Genomic DNA, 14,927 nt, shown 5'->3' on the forward strand with positions numbered 1-14,927 from the left:
TTTGCAGTTCTCGGTGTTGAGGCTCCCGGTTCGACCACGTACTCATTGTTACTGATTGAGTCATCCATGTTTTGCAGAGCTTTCAAGTGCAGGAGGCGACGTAGTTGGTGGTGTAGACCGACAGACGACGTCGACGTTGTGACAAGCGCTACTTACATCTGTCGGCTTGAAAGCAGCACGGACCAGAGCCACGTGGCACGGAATGGACGCTTCCTGTTTTCGCACAGCAGCATCGCTGCGCGGTCTCTTCGCAGGTGGCTGCATATATTGCGGATAGTCCAGAAAAACGCTTGGAGTCGCACCTCTTTTCAGCTTCCGGGTTTTGCATCCTTCCTTGTAGTCGCTTGAAACGAAATGCTTGCTGCAGACGGCCGAATACCGAAATGTGGTATTCGGCACCCAGTCCTTTCTAGAGACAACTTTTAACCACTGTGCTCTTAGTTCGTTGTCTCTTGGAATCTCGTGGAAGGAAATACCTTCGGTCTTCCGCTTTGCGTCAGACTTGCATCCGGACACACAGCAATAAGGCATAGCACATATTAGGCATAGCACATATAATTTATGTTGACAAAAAGCCAACTGAGAAAGGCGCCAACCGCGACGTTACAAAATAACCTACTCGATTTCTTCGTCAGGTACGTTGTGAATGTGGGCGAGTTGATGAGAGAGCGCCCCTTCTTGTGTTAAGCCGCTCTCTCCCTTGGCGGCACGTGATGCAACCTGAGGAGCAATTGCGCAACACTGGATAGCCTGGAACATGGTTAAAGCTGTTAGTCACGTTGTAGGGCTATGGTGACGTTCACTGGGAAGCTGCAGAGCGCAGTCCCTGTTAGTATACACGTATACAGAGGGGAGGTTTCCCTTTGTGCTGTTGATGTTGTTCGGGGTCGTTTGAACTTGCCAGGATTCCAGGAAGCGCGTGTTTGCTAACTTGTTCCGGCTCCGAGTATGCTGGTTTCGTCGAAGTTGATTGTGTGTCTAGGAATGCTCGGTTAGAGGACTGCGCTTTCTTGTATAGTTGTCGACGTCGTTTTTGTGTTGCCGAATTTTTTCTTTTATATATTTTTGTTTTCGTCGACGTAGCTTGCGTCGAAGTCGGCGCAAGGAATTTTGTAGATAAGGCCTTGCCCTCTTTTTCACCGTGGCCGATTTTCGGAACACTTGTAAGCAAGCGGAACAGTGCTTGTAGACTTGGGCGAACCTGGAGACCCCTCTTTCTCAGGATTCGGGAGATGGTTTTGCTGGCACTTAGGCAGGCAGAGTGACGCATTTTTATAGTGGCGTTGACTGTTATGCGTTGATTTCTCGGGGCAGTGAGCACAATGCATGTTCCCTCAGAGTCAGCCAGGGAGCGTTCTGCGATCGCGCTCCTTTCCCTGTAAATGAACAGGGCAGAACACTACGAGGCATATGAACTAGGTTGACTTCGAGAGAACCATTGTAAAAATTTGAAAGAGAAAACACAAGAAAAAATTTGGTGTCGAGGCGCTCGGCGCTGCTGACTCACGAAAAACTGCCGTTTATTTTCCAGATGATATAAAAGAGTGGTCCTCTTTGTTGTAGCCATGAATTGGTAATGGCTTAGGACGAGTTGGTCCTTTGCGAAGTAGGCAAAGCCCACGTTTATTCCGCGGCCGCCGAAGCCCCTGCATGCAGCTGGCCGCAACTAAGCGCACGCTGTCCATCCAGGGCTGGCAGCGCCGCCCCGCGGAGAAAAACGGCGGAGTCAGGCGGCGCTTCAGCAGCCTTTGACCAGGCACGGAAAAAATAGAGGAGGCTATGGTTTGAGCGTTTTGCTCAGCTGGCTCAGCGCACACAAAATACGCGCGGTTTTCGAAAGGCGCGCGCAATAACCAAAATTTTTGAGAAACAACTGCGATGAGAATCGCGTTTTCGGAAGAGTGAAAACCTAATATCCCTGTTAGTAACTGTCAGGTACAAATGTAATTGGTTTGATTTTGGTTTGGTTTTATGTGGGTTTAACGTCCCAAAGCGACTGAGGCTATATATATATATGACTGGTTTTCGACAAAGAGCCCGGAATTTTAAGCGCAAAACGAGCCCTTCCTGCAACCAACGCGAGGGATGCAACTGGAGTTGCATAGCCGCGTTTGACGGCTGGGAAAGCCATGCAAAGGCCCGGAAAACGAAGCAGCGCTCTTAAAGAGTCGGGCCTACCGGCGCCGTTCCTCCCTGCGAAACTCGATAAATTGTCAACCTAAGGAAGGAAGCGACGCTCCGAGTTCAAAGGAGCGGCACCAGAAAAAACGCTGTGGTGTTTCGGGATCAAATTACGAAACTGACGCAGTGTTCAGCCTGGAAGCATGGCGGGCAAAAATGCATCATCGTGGCTGACCAGGTGAAGCGAGAAGCGAGAATCACATTTGCTGAGCACTGCCTTCATCATTTGATATCGGCAGGAAGGTAGCAGAAGCGCCATGTCGCATCCGTCTGCCTGGCAACGCCGTGTCAAATTTTCCTATTTTTGAGCGCCTAACGAAGAACGCTACGAGTAAGCTGCGCGAGTCACGTAATTTAGAATGACGGCGTGCTTTTTCGTCGACCGAGAGTTCTCCGGATCGTATACCACTTCGGGCGCATGTTGAGCGTCTGTTTTGGTATCGAATCGTTTTAGGCTGGAAAAATGTAACGTTTGATATCCCGAACCACAATGCTTTTTCAGAAATTTTAAAACTCCATTCGCCCACGTTGTAGAAGTTCACCCAACAAAAAATTGAGAACTTAAGCAATTACTAATGGTTAATTAATACCGTTCTAACGTACCGACTGCAATGGAAATGATATCCGCCACGCTGCGCCAGCTGCCTGCACAGACCGCATTGCCTTATCCTTCACGCATTTGTAAAGAAAACTGTGTACAGATAAAAAAAAACGAGTACATATTTACGGAAAGGCAGATGGTATGAAACATGCGTGAAAGGGCCATAACACCCTGCCTTGTTCAGTTATGTTCGTATCTTCGTACACAGTGTCTTTGTAATGTAATAATAAACGAATCAATAAAGGATTTGCACTAAACACGACTCTATCCGTTTTCTGTGTACAGAAGGTCTAAAAATGCACTGTAGATTTTTGACCCGCCTGGTGCTCTGCTCGGTCAGAATAAGCATTTTGTACGCCTCCTTTAGAGATTTAAATCCAACCTACCTTCAGCGATGCTCTCACTGATTCGCATCGTTTTCTCTCAGGTCTGCCTTCGATCTGGTAAGTTCCAGTACAGTGCATTTGTTTGCGTATTCTGTCGGACTACTCTAGTTGTTGATATTGACACCTTATAAATGCGCATTTTTCTTTTTTCACTTATGTAATAGCCTGCAAAGGCTGACAGAATAATAAATGAATGAATGCATGAATTAATGAATGAATGAATGAATGAATGAATGAATGAATAAACTTTAACTTATATATTTCTCTTCTGGATTTTTGCCTACAAGAGCTTTTCTCTTGCCTTGAGGCCATAATAGAAATCAAATTACAACTGTCTATACAAGTTATGGATGAAAATTTCAAAATGCGCTGCTATACGCATTCAATATTCGGAGGCTGCAGTTTTGATTGCGACGCACATTTAAATATTCGGCTTCATTTCTTCCAGTGCCGTGTTAAAGAAATTAGCGTCAATGCCACCTAAGGTTAACCAAAGGAAAAGCAATTCCTGGGAACCGTAAACGTCGGTGCAGTCACCACAGTCGTGAAAGTATTGCTGTCAATTCAGCCCTCCCCACTGTTGCTTGATGCCGAAGCTGGTCTCAGTTATGTGCAGAAGATAGCTAGCTCTTTCGACAATTCAGTAACAGGATATGGCTACAAAATTAAAAGCGAGCGAAGGAGGACGGTATAAATCGAAGGAACAATAAATAAAACCTCTTTCAGAACTCCTCAGGACGAGGCGGTTGCTCGGGACAGCCACAATTTAAGTTTTCTTGACGCCTCCACAGATGCCACTTATTTGTTCACTGCTTGCTAGACTTCCCTGCACAAATGAGCCCTGTGCACCGCAATATCATTGTTTATGCACATGATTAAAAACCAACAGCGCCAGTGGCATTAAAGCATCAAAATAGAAACAGAGGGAGGATGCTTCGTGAAACAAACCACTTTTTTTACCGAGTTGCCACCTTTTTGCCGCCGGTACCTTTATCTTAGAGCGTGAGGAGAACAAAGGCTGGCGTCCCGTTGAATCTACAATGCAATAGAGCGTGCTATTGCTAGGGCCGTTATCGCTTTGCTTCTGGCGAAGAATGCAGAAAGGCCGGACGCAAACAAAGGAATCTACGGTGAAGGGAGAAGGGATGCGGGGGATGCTGAGGAACTGAAAGTGGTCTGAATCGTTAAATGCGTAAAAGGTAAATTATGACGTTCAGTAACCAATCCAAAGCTAAGAAAAGAGAGAAGTGTGCCGATGCTCATGCTTTATTTACGCACTCGGAGATACTAAGAGTAATCGCGAGCTCAACGCCCGAGAAAGTGCGCTTTGGGGCCACCTATGATATCTCGTCAGACACAAGTGGTGGAATTTTCAATTTCAGCAGCAGAATCGCAGCTACGACCTCACAATTCGGTCTGAGGCCACGTGACAGTTACAAAAACTACAATGCAATTGCGGCTTTATAGATTTGATTCGCTCCAATTTTTAAGCCAGCCTCTTCCAGGAGCAGCAATTGGAGGGAGCAAGTAAGACCTATTAAATCGCTATTTTCTTGTGCCACCCGTGATCACGTAACAACTCGTGATTGATGCATTGCGCACCATTCCAAATTAACCCACGCCATGAAAAACAAGTAATCCCTGCCTCATTAGGGATCTTATCTCGCTCCAGATAGTATTTGAACTGAAGGGCGCAGAATAATGCAAAGGCGCTAAGGCGAGGTCACTCCTAATTATATCGGTCAAACAGCATCCCCTTTCAATATCCTGCCTTAAGCTTTCCTTTCCACTCGATCGATATTTGAGCAGGCAATGGTCCATTGTCCTGCGTCTTCTCTTGCCACTCCTCGTAGAGCTATGATTTGGACGTCGGAACGACCGTGCGTGCCATCAGGCAAGAGCGGAGGCGGAACAGAGACGGCCTTTCATCGCCCGATTTGCAGCTATGCGTAAACGTTAATAACTTTTTTTTTATTTTCTTCCTGGGCATGAATAATATTCTACTGTAAGAAGTCTCAAGTCTACTTCCGCAGGCTCTTCTTTCACTCGAAGACAGTTGAGTGGAGAACCAGTGGCCGAGTATTGTTTACAGTGCGGTGCATCGGTACGCGAGTAAGTGATCCTCCGGCAACTTCCAGTGAGACACGACTTCAGGGCGTGGTAAATCGACGGCGCCTTATTATAATAGTTTGATTTGAGATGCACTGTTCGAGAAAATGCACCACAGTTGTTAATCCCGCAAGAAATAATGCTCTGAAGCGCTGCTGTTAGCGTTGTGACTGGGGCTATTTTTCGCGTTTTTCTTTGTTTCCGAGGAACTTTAAGATAATTTCAATAGAAAGTGACTGGAAAAATGTAGCTGGCTGATTTAGACAGGAGGCTGTGCCTCAGTTTAGTGTCCTCACAACAAAAGCAACCATGCAGCGCTCCCGCATCCTACCGTGCTTAGGTAATATCAACATCCCCCAAAGAACCCTCAGACTCTTGCAATCTTCACGGCACCCCAGACGAAGTTCTCCCCCGTACAGACGCAGAATGCAAGTAGTACGTCTTGGAATGCCCGCTTTAGCCGAGGCCCACGCCCATCTGTTTGGGTGGGCAGAAAGATGGTATAAAAATGGGCACCGAGTTAATTGTCGCGGAAGACAGTTATGTATAATTCCAAAATAAATGTAACATTTCGTTAAGACCCTAAGACTTCTTTGCGTACAACTTGACAGTGCTATCGGAAGTGGAAAACTGTGATGCGGGAAATCTGTAAGAGTTACGTTCGTGCTTACGCTTTAGGAGCTAAGGCACCAGATTGTTTATTGAACTTGAGATAACAGGAAGGGACGTAGCATATCATGCGGGAAAAAGTGGCTGCAGTCAAAACATGATTTACTTTCATTATACTGGATGGTGGACATTTGATATCACTGTGGTTTGTTCAGTGCTCTGTGGGCACTCAGAAGTTCATTACAGGTCTGCAAATTTTTTCTCAAATGTCTGCGAATCAATTCGTTCTGTAGTTACGAAGTCCTGCCTGATTTATTGCGCTAATAATCGTTATCAGCGGTATTTATTTTTTCTACATGAATTCGGTGCGCAAGGTCTAAAGCACGCCTTTAATGTATCATTTTTGGGACTATAAATTGAGTTTTAAATTAGTTGAAGTGACTTGAGTTTCTTTCCTCGATATTAAATTGAGCCTCAAAATATCAATTATTGATATTTTGTGTGCAAAAACATCTAGTGCCGCCGATATTAAATATTTTAACGACATGCTCGTCGTGACAGAACTTCATAAACGTATTGACCAGATATAGCGTTCCGCAATGTGTCTGCAACAGAACCGAGTTTCACGGCATCCTCAGTGAGGTCTGTGAGAAAGTCTGAACTCGATTTGTATTCAATGCAGAAGAAACATTAAATTGCCATATTATAAGTGCGAACCTTGGCATGTAAGCCTTTATATAAATTATAAAATTCCGTTTCTTTCGTTCTCGAGGCTCTGGAATCCGAAAGTATTTCTTTTGCAGGAAACAATCCGGAGGGAAAGTTCAGGCTCGGTGGCCGTTAGTTGCGGCTTCACTTTCCGTGCTGGCGCCGGTGCTGTATCGAAACGACGCTTGCTACAGTTTGCAAATTACAGTAGCCAAAAATCTTTCATGCTTAAAACCGCCAGATTTAAAAGTTGACTTCACTTCATTACCTCGGTACTACAGATTTCCTCGGATTTTTAAATTAGAAAAGCAGCTATGGCAGCGGTAAAGCAGCTGATCAAGTTCTTCAATAACACAGGCGAACTCAGCGCAAAACACGCCTACGTGCACTCACGGCATTTATCTTTTGCGGGTTGTGCACTTTCCTAACGTAAAACTTAAAATTAACGCAGACATTATAAATTTGAAGATTTGCACAAGAAATTGCACACACAATTTTTGCGTTTTCCTTCTGCCGCCAGCTTCATTCTTCATCCAGTACATCAGCGGTGTCAAACACGTCAAAAAAATTCAGCCCCTGTTCCAGGAGCGCACTGCCAGTAACAGCTAGCGTTTTAGCGGCTCCCATGGCTCCCATGCAGCGGAGAATTCAACGGCTCCGCCTACCGCGCCGGTGGAGGGTGAGAAAATGTGGATTGGTCGAAAAGGTAGTGACGTCATATGTTAGGCGATAGATTTGAAAAGTTCATAAAATGTCGAATAAATTGTAAATATAAGCTTGCAACATGACTCAAATGTCATTATCACATGTAAGAGAATGAAGTAAATTAATTGCACCGAAAACGAAATTGAGAAAAGGTGGCCCTCCACTACGGCGCCTCTTCTTTCTTTCTTCTTTCACTCCCTCCTTTATCCCTTCCCTTACGGCGCGGTTCAGGTGTCCAACGATATATGAGAGATACTGCACCATTTCCTTTCCCCAAAAACCAATTAAAAAAAAGAAGAGATGGCAATCAAACCGCTGCATCTTGGATCCCGAGTCAAACGCCCTGCATGAAATGGGGGTGTAGCTCAGTGGTAGAGCACTCGCTTTGCACGTGAAAGGCCCCGGGTTCGATCCCCGGCACCTCCAGGTATAACTTTTTATATTCTCTTTTTTTTTCTGTTGGAATGGGCTTAGAGAATTGCGAAGAAAACTGAATTAGGTCCACCTGCTTCGATTTCTTGACTAAGGTTCATAATCTCTATCAGGTGGCTCTGACAGCCGTTAGCCGGTACTGTTGTGGCACTTTTGGAAGATGGATGAAGCTTACAAAGAGAATTGTGTGCCGAGACGACAATCGATAGCCGAGGGACAAACTGCAAGAAGGGGAAGTCACCGGTTTCTTCTCTCTTTTTGCCACGCGAGTGATAATGGCAAACTTTGTCTCCTATGGTACAGTGGCAGGAAAGAGGGAACAAGGAGACAAAAGAGAAGACAGCGCACCTCTTATGCTACCTATGGCCACTTCTTTTAGTCAGCTGCAGAGTGCCTACTGAAGTCGTACGGTAACCCACAGCGAGAGATAGAGTGAAGATAAATAAGTCTGGCTAGACATTTGATGCAAGCTACGCCTAGCCGCTACCTAGAAATTAAGACACGGCGAGCAACCAAACTGTGTAAAACTGCACGCAGCAACAAGAAGGTGCGATAACGGTGGAAAAAACACGGGGGGCGGGGGAGGCACTTCAATTAAGCCTTAAGGGTATGACGCAATATCGTTAATGTTTCCCTTCAGCGGCCTGGAGTCCTCTTTGCTATCACTTTGCAGACGCGTACACTTTCGGAGAAGGCACACAGGGCCCCCCTTTAATCAAATCGAGCGTACGTGCGTCAGTTCCTTTTTTGAGGAAAAAAAGGATTGTAGGCCTAGGGGTAGCAACTCTGGATCCAAGGGATACCGGTTCGATTGACATCTGATTTCAATTTTGTTCGCAGTGCATTTAATTTGCATTATATTCTTACATGCTACAGTGACGTTTGAGTCATACGGTACATAATTCTTTGATTCCACAGGTAGAAACTGTTCGTATTCTTGGTCTTCTCCTCCATACATCTGGAACTGGCACCCCGTGGCTGACAGCCACCCGTAAATCGGATCTCGCTACTCTAGATCTGATTCGTCGCTTAGCTATGCGCTCTGGTGGCGCACGTGCTCATACGGCCCGCCAGCTTGTGCGCTCTATCCTTCAGCCACGGATAGTATATCAGGCTCAATTTCAACGTCTCACCCGCAGACAGTGGGACTCCCTTGAAGCTATCAATCGTGAGGCTATGCGCGTCATAACATATCTGCCTCGTTTGACACCCATACCTGTGCTACAGGAGTTCGCCCAACTTAATACACTCAGTGAAATCGTCGACCAACGGGTGGGAAATAGAGCTCGAAAACAGTCTCTCAAACTTCATCGTTTAAAGACACTTCCACCGTGGTCCTATTGCCAGCTCACTGACAATCGCCCCACTGTTTCCCCGTCGGTATCAGCAGCGTATCTGCCTGAAGGGTGCATATTATACACGGATGCATCTCATTCTGCAGAGAGGGGAGTTACTGCTGTGTATAGTCCATCTCATCCGCATCTCAACTCTCGCGCGACGTACACTGCGGATACGTGCACTCCCCTGGCATTGGAACTTCAAACCATTTACAATGCCATTGCTTCCCTTCCGCTCGTTCCAACATTCAATACAGTTCACATTTACACCGACTCCCGCGCCGCCCGTAAACAGCTGAAAGCTGTTCGACGAACGTTCCAGATTTCACAATCTAATCATGTGCTCTGCGCAAAGTATCCATGTCCTGTGCGCATACACTGGAATCGCGGCCATGCCCAGGATCCACATAACATTCAAGCGGATGCTATGACTCATCTTCATACATTAGACGATCCGCCACCTTCCCCTCTTCCCCCAGATCCGTTCCTGTCCCACGTTTCCGATTCCGAAGTTCTGCGCCACCGAACACGCGCTCTAATTCCTCCGTGTTCGCACCCTCTCCCCCGTAGTCTTACTCGGCAGGAGGAGGTATCCGTGCGCCGGATTCGGGCAGGGGCGGCTCTGACACCATCTGTCCGTCATCGGTGGCGTGCCAAAGATCTGCCACTACCTGACAGGTGCCCTCACTGTGGCGCTGCACCGGACATATGTGCGTGCGGCACTTGTTGTGGACGTGCCCAGCGACGGCTTCTATCAGAAAACGGCTCCTCAGGGAAGTGGGCCTGCGGTGGAACCGCGAAAGTGACTTCGTGAAGTGGACAATGGACAACCGTTTCATTAACAACCTCTGCGACTACCTCAGCGCAACGGTTCTTCACTCCTTTTAACTTTCAATCCCGTGCATTCCTTCCCCCCTTTCCTTTTTCAACTTATGCCTCATGGCACACTTCTCGAATAAAAAAAAAAGAGTCATGTTGCGATCTTATATTTAGAATTAGTGGGTTGTTTTATGAACTTTTTGAATCCGCCGCTCCACGTATTACGTCACTACCTTTTCGACCAACCCACATTTTCTCACCGCCGTCGGCGCAGTCATCGGTGCCGCTGAACTTTCCGCTGCATGCGAGCCTTAGCGCTAGCGCGTTAAAACGCAAGCAGTTGCTGGCTGTGCTGTGCGTTCTTGGAAGAGGGACTGAATTTTTTAGACATGTTTGAAACTGCTGATGTACTGGTTTAAGGATGGAGCTGGCGCAAGAAACAAAAGATAGTCACTGTTGTTCAATTTCTCAAAACAAATCCTGAAAGTATTAATGTCTAAGTTAGTTTAGGTTTTAACGCTAGGAAAGTGCACAACCCGCAAAACAAAGGTGCGGGCGTTGAACATAGGCGTGCTTTGCTCAGAATTCGTCTGGGATATATCGGAACTGGATATATAGGAGGGGAAATCGTACCGGTGGCCCTTGGATCCGGGCTCAGACATGCTACCCCTAGAGCACCAAGACTTTTTTTTGTTAGGAAACAAAAGGCCACTAAGGCATGTACATATACATAGGATTTGGTTAAAGGGAGGCCTTCTGTGGGTTCTCAGAATGTGTCCGTGTCTGCGAAGCGGTATGCAAAAAGGACTCCAGGCCAATGGACAGGGACATGAACGATAATGCTCATACCCCTAAGACGGACCCTAAATGCCTCCCCCCCACGCGATTTCTCCCCGTCTGTAGCGCACCTTCGTATTGCCGCGTGCAGTTTTACACTGTCCAGGTTGCTCACCGTGTCCTAATTTCTAGGTAGCGGCTAGGCGTAGTTCGCATAAATGTTAAGCCAGACATATCTTCACTCTGTCTCTGGCTGTGTGTCACCGTTTGACTTTAGCTACGCACTCAGCAGCTAAAGAATAGGCGTGGTCGGAGGTTGGTTGGATGGCCTAAAATAATGCTGGCACATACGCACTGCGGGGGAGTGGCCAAGATACAGGCGGTTAGTTGCTGGATACAGGAACGTTTTGACGAGAAAAGGAGTAGTAATAGTATTTAGCCTGATAGATTGTAAGACCTAAGGACAGGGGTTCTGTTAACTTGGAGATAGATAGCGGGACAGTGGCTTAATGTGCATAATGGAGGTGCGTTGTCCTCTCTTCTTTCTCCTTCTTACCTCTTTCCTGCCAGTGCACAGTAGAAGATAAAGTTTGTCATTGCCGCTCGCGTGGCAGAATGAGGGAAGAAACTGGAAACATCCACTTTTTCCACCGTGTCTCTCGTCTATCGATTCTCGTCCCGGCACACCACTGCCTTCTTTGTTAGCTCCATTCATCCTTCATCCGTTCCTTAATCCAAATCACTAACAAACGGCCTTGAGCCTTCCTTTCGAAATGAACAGGTCATTCATTCATTCATTCATTTATTCATCCTTAAAAAGTGCTATAACTGTTTCTGCTAACGGTTGTCAGAGCCAACTGATGGAGAATATTAACCTAGGAGATTATAAGGGGATTATAATTCTGGATATCATAAACCGAGTTTGCCCAGTTCATTCTCGATGCCCATTCCAGAAAAAAAAATACGTCGAGAATGCAAAAATTACGTTATATCTGTAGATGCCGGAATTCAAACCGGGGCATTTCACTTGAAAAGCGAACGCTCTACCACGGCTCGAGCTACACCCCCATTCCATTGAACCTGATTTCACATTTTATACGCTGCAATAACATCTATGCAGGTATCGACAAGATCTACTGACGAGCTCTTTAGGCAGCCGCATGAAATCCTGTTCAAAACAGGACAGGTTCAGGCTGCAAACCACTTTAATGAAGGCAACGCAGAGCGCATCACCGAGGAGTGCCACATAAATTTGTAGTCGATTGAATGTTTGGACATACACTTCCCTGGAATAAACGTTTAGTCATTCGTGTGAATTAGGATTTCGTTGAAACCACAAATGGATAATGCCGGTCCATCTTGCGAGTTCCCCATAGGCTGTGAGCTATAAGAAATGTCTAGGGGTTCGTCATCATAATGCAGAGTTGCAAGGTATCGTAGAGTACAGCAATCAATATAAGTTCTTCTTAAATTTGCGAAGTAGGACATATTAGTTAAATATTGCGTTTTGAAGCAATCCATAGTTGTTCTTTTTTTCTAGACCCATTATTGTTTTCCAACGTCATGATCATAATCATTCTGGAACATCACATGGGCGGCATTTAGCTGCAGACACAAAACGGCATATTTCTCTAGCTGAACTCGGTTACTGAGCTGGAGTTCTCGGGTTCGAACCTGACCGCAGCGGCGCGTTTTCATGGAGGCGAAACGCACAGGCGCCCGTTTGTTATGCGATATCACTGCACTTCAACATCCCCAGGTGGTTGAAATTATTCCGGAGCCCTCCACTAGGGCACCTTTTTTTTTTTATTCCAATCCCACCTTACTCCCTTCCCTTACGGAGCGGTTTGGTGTCCACCGAGATGTCAGACAAATGCGGCGCCATTTACTTTCCTCGAAAACCAGTCTTCAATTTTCGAAACGCCAATTTTTCTTACACATGTTTCAACGGGCTACGCTTCAGTCTGCAGCCTATAGTATGAAGTTTTTGGACATGCGGAGAGACGGATTTACGTGCTATTGTATGGGTTCTCGTAAAAGTAATGTCTCTGATTTTATCTCTCCCTTTCATAGCAATCTAAAGACTTAAAATTACTATCATTACCAGCATGTCCGAAGTAACGAGAGACCGATGGAGGTTCTTCATAAGGACAACGCCCACCCTCACAATAACCTTAAAACTAATAAAGTGATTGCCAAATTTTTGTGGAATGATCTGCTCCATCTTTCTTACAGTCCTGACATGGCACCGTATGATTATGGCGTTTTCGGCACGCTAAAAGATGCGCTTCGCAGATCCGCACTTCAGGACGATGTGAGCCTCATTCGTGCCTGGAATACATGGCTGCACCAAAGGGAAAAAAAGCTAGTGGAGTGCAGGTGTGCATGCCCTTGTTCGCAGGTGGTGCAAAGCCTTGTAAGTTGATGACGGAGATTAGATTGAAATATAATATAGATCTGGCGGACATGCGGCTGTATTTCTTGTCAATTTTCAAGAAAAAAATTATGGGTATTACTTTGTGGACAACCTGTGAAGTACTTGATGTCCTGCCACTACGATGCCTCAATTGTAATGGCGCTGGGCTGCTGACCCGAAAGACGCGCAGTCGATCTGGGTCGCGACGGTCGAATTTCGATGGAAGCGAAATTCTAGAGGCCCGTGTACAGTGCGATGTGAGTGCGCGTTAACAAACCCCGGGTGGTCAAATTTCCGGAGCCCATTACGACTCCGTCCCTCATAGCCTGAGTCACTTTAGGGCGTTGAATCTCCATAGACCATAACCTACTTCATGTCCTCGAATGCCGAAGTATACAGGGCGGTACAAGTAGAAGCAATATGAAAGGGAACATCCGATCACGTGGCCGCCGTAAGCAGCCGCATGTGTGGCACCAGGCGCATGGGCGGGGAAGAGTAGCCGGTGGTGCTTACTGCGTGTGCTCCACACTGATTCTCGTCGGCTTTCGACGAACGTGTTCCTTTTCATCTTGTTTCTACCTGTAAATGGGTGAAGGGGAGACCATAGAAATCAAATGTTTGTATAGCAGTATAAGCGACACTGAAAACAAGAACTGAGCAGAAAAGAAACAGAAAACAGACAGGAAATTGTGCTTGATTCATTAACCCCCATTAACAACTACATTAGAGTATATTAAAGATAAAATAAAGGCCGGCAAAACAATAAATAAATTGGCTATCTGAAATGCACGAAATGCTTCCTAAAAACATGAAATGCGAAACAATCTTTCGCATATAAATATGGTTTATTCAAGGGCTCCGTCACTGACACGCCGGAAAAGGTTATCACGTCTCGTATATTCGAAATACAAACCTCGCACAAAAGTAATAAACACTATATCAAAGTTTTGTATTCAAAGTCATGCAAAGTGAATAATTTCCAGCACTTAATAATTTTTATTGGCCAGAAGCAGGTTGCAGGCCGTCGATCATACGTATGTCTAGAAGCCATGGGGGACCAAAGTCTGAGCGTAGCCGTGTATAGCTAAAGGCATTTTTTCCATTGCATTGCAGTGGGTTTATAGGCGTACAATGGGACGTCAAGGTACTTGGTCGCTTATGCTTCCATGCAACACAAGCATATTCAGAAAGTGTATATTCCCACTTTCCAGGCCACAAAATACAGCTCTTAGAAGAATTTATTCGTGCACCTGAAAATCCTGCTCTAAATAAACAACCTTGTCTGTCCCTCGGTTGCAAGCGAAGAAAAACGCGAGATTATCTACATAAGCTTGTCCCTCCAGCTCATTTATGGCCTTGTGTGTTAACTTTTTACGGTGTGAATAGTGGCACAAATGGTTTTCTTTATTTCGTAGAGGAGTTTATGGAACCGGGATCATGCAGCTGGGCAAGCTTTCGTTCCACTTGTTCACGCGTTTTACCTTCTTCTTCGTCTAAAAGATTGAAATTGAAAAGGTTACATCATTGAGAGATATTTTTATCTACTGACTTCGCAATGTAGGACAGATATAAACCGAAATTATTATATAGATAAGAGACGAGAACTTCATTCGGCTACAGTTTGCGCTGCCAAACAATATCCTGTTCAGAAAATAAAATCGGCTAGTTGCACCTGGGTCGCCCGCCGTCTGCATCTCGGCGTAACATGACTGACCATTTAAAAGTGTTTTTTCACATCGGCTTGTTAAGATTGAAGGTCAAAGAAGTCGGTGCCCCAAAAACGCATCAAGAGTCATTTACATATGTATTCAGTGACAATAACAAGTTAATAGGAAGCAACATTAACA

At 45.8% G+C, this 14,927-nt stretch overlaps 1 non-coding gene across 1 annotated transcript; it reads left to right on the forward strand.

The window, feature by feature from the left end:
- Positions 1-7,653: 7,653 nt before the first annotated feature.
- On the forward strand, positions 7,654-7,725 carry TRNAA-UGC (transfer RNA alanine (anticodon UGC)). Its single transcript has one exon. It is a non-coding gene; the product is annotated as a tRNA-Ala (tRNA).
- Positions 7,726-14,927: the final 7,202 nt, after the last annotated feature.

Source organism: Amblyomma americanum, chromosome 1, assembly GCF_052857255.1.
Source record: "Amblyomma americanum isolate KBUSLIRL-KWMA chromosome 1, ASM5285725v1, whole genome shotgun sequence".
Lineage (NCBI taxonomy): Eukaryota > Metazoa > Arthropoda > Arachnida > Ixodida > Ixodidae > Amblyomma > Amblyomma americanum.